A 6,994-nucleotide genomic window follows, 5' to 3' on the forward strand; every position below is an offset into this window, starting at 1 on the left:
CCCCGAGCGTCAGGGCCTTGCTGGACGATCACGGTCAATGGCACTGCGATAGCTCGGGGCAGAGTGGCCCACTCCGGGGGGAAAACTTACCTAAAGGCCAGAGAGGAGTGGTGAGTGTGATGAGCCAGTGCCAGAAAAAGAGGACGAGGGCAAGCTGCTGCTGGTGTCGGGGGGAAGACAGGGCCCAGTTGGGGTGTCCCGTCTCCCGGGTTTCAGCACCAATGAAAGGAAAGGAGCGACACACAGCAGCAATTCACCGGAGAAATCCGCTTTATTAGGGAAAGGTGCTGGGTTATATAGGAAGGGGCATGGGGTGATTGTGGTGTTACTTCTATGGGGCTGGTGGCTGTTGGCTAGGTGCTGGGATTGGGAGGGGGGCGAGAGGTGATTGGGCTTCAGGTGGCGCCGGCGGGAACTGAGGACCCCGAAGAGAAGCCGGAAGTTCGCCATCTTACTGGTGGGGGCCCTTCACATACAGCAACAAGCACTTATATCTGTTCCAAGGGCCCCAGTAGATGCCTGAAACTCAAATAGCACTGAGCCCTACATATACTTTTTTTTTTTCCTAGACATACCTACCTATGATGAATTTTAATTTATAAATTAGGCACAGCAAACGATGAACAACAACCACCAATAATAAAATAGAACAATTATAATGTACTGTAATAAAAGTCAGGTGAATGTGGTCTCTGTCTTGCAAAGTCTCTTATTGTGCTGTACTCATCATTCTTCTTGTGATGATGTGAGATGGTAAAATGCCTACGTGATGCCATGAAATGAGGTGAATGACGTTGGCATCGTGACATAGGCTATTATTAACTTTCTGCTAATACATCAGCAGGAGGATCATCTGCTTCTGGACTGCTGTTGACTGTAGATGACTGAAACTGCAGAAACAGAAACCACAGATAAGGGGAACTACTGTGTTCAGTGCACATAGCTAGATGCTGGCTGGGGTTTGCGGATAGAGCCCGGGTTGATGGAGCTCTGCTCCACTCCATGTGTCTGTCTTTCATCCTCTTTGGACCAGCAGACTAGCCTTGTGTTCTCTCCTCCACAGCAATGCCAGAGGTGCTCAAGGGTAAGCAGTAAAACATAAGACACTGTAAGGTGAGGGCTTGGAGCTAGCACTCTATTACTTCTGCTGTGTTTTACTGGCCAAAGCAAGTCACACATTCAAACACAAATTTAAGGAAAAGAAAAGTCTACTCTGCCTCTTGAGTACAAAGAACTGCAAAGTCACAAGACAAAGAGCATGACTACATGGAGAAGGGACAAACCGGGATGTGGCAACCTACCCCATCAACCTTTGTATCTTTGGTGCTTGACATATGCTGAGGAATTCAGTACCTGCTGCAGACTTGAAATGAGAAAATTAAGCTGAGGGTGATAAAGTGACTTGTCTCAGTAAGTTGATAGCAGGACAAGGAGACAGGAAGTGTAGGGTGGGAAGTATTCAGTATGAATCATAAATCGGGGCAGGGTTTTCCCAATGGTTGAGGCCAATTCCCTCATTTTACAGATAATCAGGAATCTGAGAAATTAAGTCGCCCACTCAAGATCACGTAGCTCATCTGTGACAGAGCTCACCCTACAATAAAATCCCTGCACTCTTCTAGGTCCTCTGGTGCCGTGGACGTGTGAGCATAGCTGGCTGGGGGCCTGCATTCAATGTGATGCGGTGGGGGTTTCCTCCCCCTTCACTGCCCTTTCTGAAACAAGGATACCAAAAGGGACGTTTTGGTAATGGGACTCCAAGTTGAAGCACTTTGATATTAAATTCCAGGCAGTGAAGTTAGTGGATGCCCATCTTGGCAGCGAGAAAGTCTGCTTTCTGGAAAATGCTGCACTTACAAGATCAAAAGAACTCTTTCCCCTAGGCAGAGCCCCAATATAACCCCAGTTCCACAATCCTACTGATGGGGGCCAGATCTGGCAGCACTTATTATTAAATTCTCTTACTGTTAGTCAGCCAAACACACTCAGAGAGTCCAGGATAATGCACAAAATAGTCCTTTATTTTAAGTTAAGCCCCATCATCCAGCAGTCAGAGTGCATGTGGCACTGCAGGATTCAGAAGGGGCTTTGCCCCCTCTTTGTATGCAGCCTCCAACTTCCCATGGGCACAGACCCCTTGAGCTCACCTACCCCGGTGGCTTTCTTTCTCATGGTGACTCAAGGGCAAAATGTCTTTTTCTTTGATACATTCTTCCCTTTGACCTCTTCCTCCCCTTTCTTCTGCCTTTAGTCTTGTGGGTGGAACATTTGCCAGGCATTTATTTCATTATTGGTGATGTTACTCTGAGAGAGTTCCTGGCTCTTCCTCTGTTTTACCAAAGTCTTCTTTTTTATTTTGGCTGTATTTAAAGGGATAGCTGGGATGCGGTGTGGGGCCAGGTCCAAGTGGTGGTGACAGTAGTGGTGCCGGTGGAGGTGACGGTGGACATGGCCGTGGTGCTGGTGCGCATCTGCATACCTGCTTGGTGGGGCACCGAACTTCAACCTTTGTCTTTAGTTGTGGGTTCCAAGTCTTGTCTTAACAGTGCATCACTTAAAAAAAATCATACTCCCTCCCAACCATCCTTTGTGGTTAGTAGCTGTGCCTTTGACTACAGTCAAGCCTGTCCTTGAATTATTGAAAAATCACTGGAAAGCTGCCGGTTTGGGAGAATCTGCTTGGGGATCGGCTTCCTTGTTGAACGTCTTTGGGTCTCCGCGTCTTCACGTTCAGTCTGGCCTCTGCCACTTCAGTGTGAGTGCTTGGAACCAACTAGCTAATGCATGTGAAAGGTCACAGGAACAATAGCTGTTGTTTGTCGAGCATCTATAGCGAGACTATCAGGAAGTTACCATACGTTCTCACTAATTCTAAAACAGCTCTGCATTGTTTTGTCTTATTTATTTATTGGTTTGTTTGTTTATTTATTTATTTTCCCTTTGATTCAGAAAGGATTTTACATGTTTAGGAATATATATTTAAATTACATAAAATGGCCTTGATTTGAAAATTAGGTACAAAACGAAAATGAAGCCCAAGAATGTAGACTGACACGGAGCCAGCAAAAAGGCTGAAAACACACTAGTCCAGGGGCCTCCTCCTATGTCCTCCGTTGCATTATTGTACTTCCAGGGCTACACACTGGACACTGAACATCCCAGCAGCCATTTGGAAAAGGGAAACTTGGTTCATTGCACAGCTCAGCTTGCTTCAGAGAAAAGTCTACTATGGGTTGTTCAGCAGATCAGAAGTCCTGACAGTTGCCTACAGGCCACCCTCCCAGTGACCGGGGAGCTGGGGTGGGAATCTACCACCTCTCTGCCTGCAGCATCTGCATTTGCCTGGCGCATGGGTTCCTGAGCCTCCACACTGTGAGGCTGCAGGGATGGTACAGATAGAGTCTGGGGGTGGGAGTGGGGCTGGTTCTAGCTCTTCTAAACACAGAAGCCCCTAGCCAGTTTACATATGTATTGCAAGCGGTCTGACTCTGTAAAAGGTTGAGTGCTTAAGATTTGTTCTCCAGCTTGTGTAAGACACACACAGCCACCCAACCCTGCTGCTGTGGGGTTTGTGGTTGCCTTTAACAGGTCTCCCTCCTCAGACAGCGCCCCTCCCCAGTGACAAGCTGCTGGAGAAGGTTCAGGATGAGGGTGTGTGTGTGGGGTGAGGCCTCATGAGAGGGGAACAGGGGGCCTGGGTGGGGACATCACAGGACATTCCTTCCCCACACCATCTCTCCATTTGCAGGGATTTAGAGCTTAACTGCCTTTCACACTAATCCCTGGAAATCCTAACACTTGTGGAAGGAGGAATTTTTCACTTAGAAGACTGGAGCCTGGTCATCACCCTTCGGGTGAGGTGTGAGGGCTCATGCTAAACGATGCGTTAGCAGATAAGAAAGTGAGCCCAGAGGTGGGAGGCGTCGTGCTCTGTGCTTCATGTCTCCTTGTTTAGAATTCTTTCTCTGAGATATGATATGATCTCCAGGTTCTATTTATCTCCGTCAGCTCAGGAAGGTGGAAAGTGCTTGTGTCTCTGTGCTGATTTAATTGCATCCCTCTTCCCTGATACCTCTGTCTCCCTTGCTTAGGGCTTGTTTGTTGAGAGGTCAGTGGCTTGTGCTTGGATGATAATAAGATGGCGGTGTTTACCAGGGAGTCATTGTGCCAGGCACGTGGTGAGTGATGTACCTGTATCACCTCCTTTGCTTGTCATAACTGGTTCTGTTTTTATCCCCAAGTGCATATAAGGAAAGTAAGATATAGGGAGGTTAAGGAACTGTATAATGTCATATGGTTTAGATGCGGCATGGCCAAGATTGGAATCCAGAGCTGTCTGGTTCCAGAGCTCCCAGGTTGAATCGCTAATTTTTGTAGCTTCATCCCCAAAATAGAAATAGCCCATCGGTGCAGTACAAGAGTCATGAGCTTGAGTTTGATGGTGGCTCTTCCACAGGCAGCTGCGAGACCCTTGTAAGGATGGATGCCACTTCTCTAGGACTCAATTCGTCAACTTAAAGAGGACATGGCTGGCCTACTTATTCACTAGCACACTTTCCAGTCATGAGAGTTGGTGATTCTGGGATGATGTCTGTGACCAAGGACTGAAAGAAATGATCATCTTTTCTTTGTGGACCTTGCTCCTTAGAAGGGGGCATTGGTTTTGAGATTAGGACCCTAATCTCATTTAAGAGGCTCATGTTCAGCACAGACTTCGATGGAATTTGGAGCTCCTTTGATGCAGGATTCAAATCCTGACTGTGCCCTGAGTTGTCTGCAAGTCATTTTTATCTCCCTGAGCATCTCTGGCCTGTAGAATAAAGATAATACACCCTTCCCTGCAGAGGACCGATGACTATCTCAGCCATAATGGTGAGCCATAGTATCGTGTCCTCCTTGAGGACGTGCCTTTTTATTTCTGCCAGGCAAGGGTGAGGCAGAAAAAGGCAAGTCTGACTTTTTCTGAACAGCCAGGTGTGTTTCTGCTTTGCCAGACGTGTGTTTGGATGCATTTCTCTGCCCCAGCCTCTTTCACTAGCCAGGCCTTTGACCTGTTCTGAGAAGATGAGAACTGAAGATCTCCTGCTACATCAACAGTCATACTCAAGAGAAGTGACATGTGTGCAGTGTCTCTGGCTTTGATCATGGCAGAAGGAGTTAGGATGGACCTCTTCCCTCTCCCATGCATGCATGCACACTGGCTTACATTGGTGAGGTTTCTTCTCTGGATTCCCCAAGTAGAGATGGGGAGCAACCAGCTCAGTAGTCAGACACACCCTTGTTGGGTCCTGCCTGTTGCAGTTTTCTCAACCATAAAAGGGAAAAATCATAGCACCTGCAACCTGGGGCTGTTGTGACAGTTAAATGAAGCCCCGTGCAAGGCAAGGGCTCAACAAATGGTCACTGCTTTTACTTGTGTTTTGCCTCCACTCTGCCCGCCACTGGGGACTCACAGTCACTAAGTAGGCAGAGTGATGGGGAGACAGAACTGTGAATTCTTTTAAGCTGTGCCAGCCATTCTGGCCTACAGCTGAATTTGAAGTTCAGCTCAGCAATTGGAGTTCTGCAAATGCATCCATGACTTAACTAGAACCGTTGGTATTTCAGACCTGAAATGGACTTAGTGCTCATATATCCAGATCTCCTCCTTTTGGAGCTGGGGGAAGTGAATGACAGAATATCCCTCCTCCACTACCAAAAAAAAAAAAAAAGGTTTAAATAAGATAGAATTATTTATTATTTCATTTTCATATAAACATCAGCAGCACAGGGCTGAAATAGTAGCTGCATGATTGTGAGTGAAACTAGGCACCTTCCAGCTGTTCCTCTCTCATCTCAGTACAAGATTTCCACTTTGTGGTGTAAGATGGCTGCTACAGCTCCAGCCATCATGACTTTAATCCAGCTCCCTGGAAGGAGAAAAAGGAAAAAGAATTGCACAAACATTCCACTTAAGTATATACCATGGAATTTACACAAGCCATATCATACATACATAAACATAAGGACTTACACGCATAAGAATTTATATACATAAGGATCACACAAGTCATATTCTCTTACATCCCTTTAGTTAAACTTTGTCATTTGTCCATATCTACTAGCTGTAAGGGAGCTTGGGAAGTACAGTATTTATTCTGGTAGCTCTGTGCCCAGTCAATATTTGGGGGATTCTGTTGAGGAATAAGGGCGAATACATCTCAGGAACAACCAGGATGCTCCATCACACTAAGGTAATGCACCTGTTTTACTGTAAAGTTCAACAACAGATATGTTGCCCTCTCAACCTGTGCTCTTGCCATAGCATCACAAACCTAGATTACATTTCTCTTAGGTGCTTAATATAATTTCTTGAAAATTTTTGGCCACAAGGAGTAGCAGCTGGCAAGTTCCAGACTCAGACAAGTTGGCAAGAGTACAGACAGAGAGTGGGTGAGAATGAACTGTGGGGAGGAACAGGGTCAGCAGTGATAAAAATGCCTCCTGTCTAAGTGGGCCTCCTGAGGAGGAAACCCTGTTGTGTTCCTGGAGCATGTCAGATGAACTGTACTGCCCATGACTGAGGCATGAGGAGAAACGAGATGGCACAGTGCTGGGGGAAAAGAATGAAGACCTCTGAGAAACATCAGACACTTGTAGAAACTCCGTCTGATCTGTAAATGTGAAATGATTGGCTATGAAGGTAGGCAGGTCAGTGGCATAAATTTTAGCAGGCAGCTGGAGCCATCCAGCCACCTAAGACAGCAGTCCGGAGCTCTGGAAAAGGGAAGACCTGGACCTCAAATTAATAGAGGAGAGAAATGTGGAGCCTACAGGTTGTTTCTGTCCCTGAGGCTTGGTAAGGACATGCATGAGAGAGGGCTGTGTGTGTGCATATGTGTGCGTGTGTGTGTGAGAGAGAGAGTGGTTTCAGGGGGGTATAGAGAATAAAGAGACAGACATGGGGAGGGGGAGCAAACATGTAGTGTTTATGAGAGTGGAAGGTAGGAGGGAG

Source organism: Manis javanica, chromosome 10, assembly GCF_040802235.1.
Source record: "Manis javanica isolate MJ-LG chromosome 10, MJ_LKY, whole genome shotgun sequence".
In the NCBI taxonomy this organism is placed as follows: domain Eukaryota; kingdom Metazoa; phylum Chordata; class Mammalia; order Pholidota; family Manidae; genus Manis; species Manis javanica.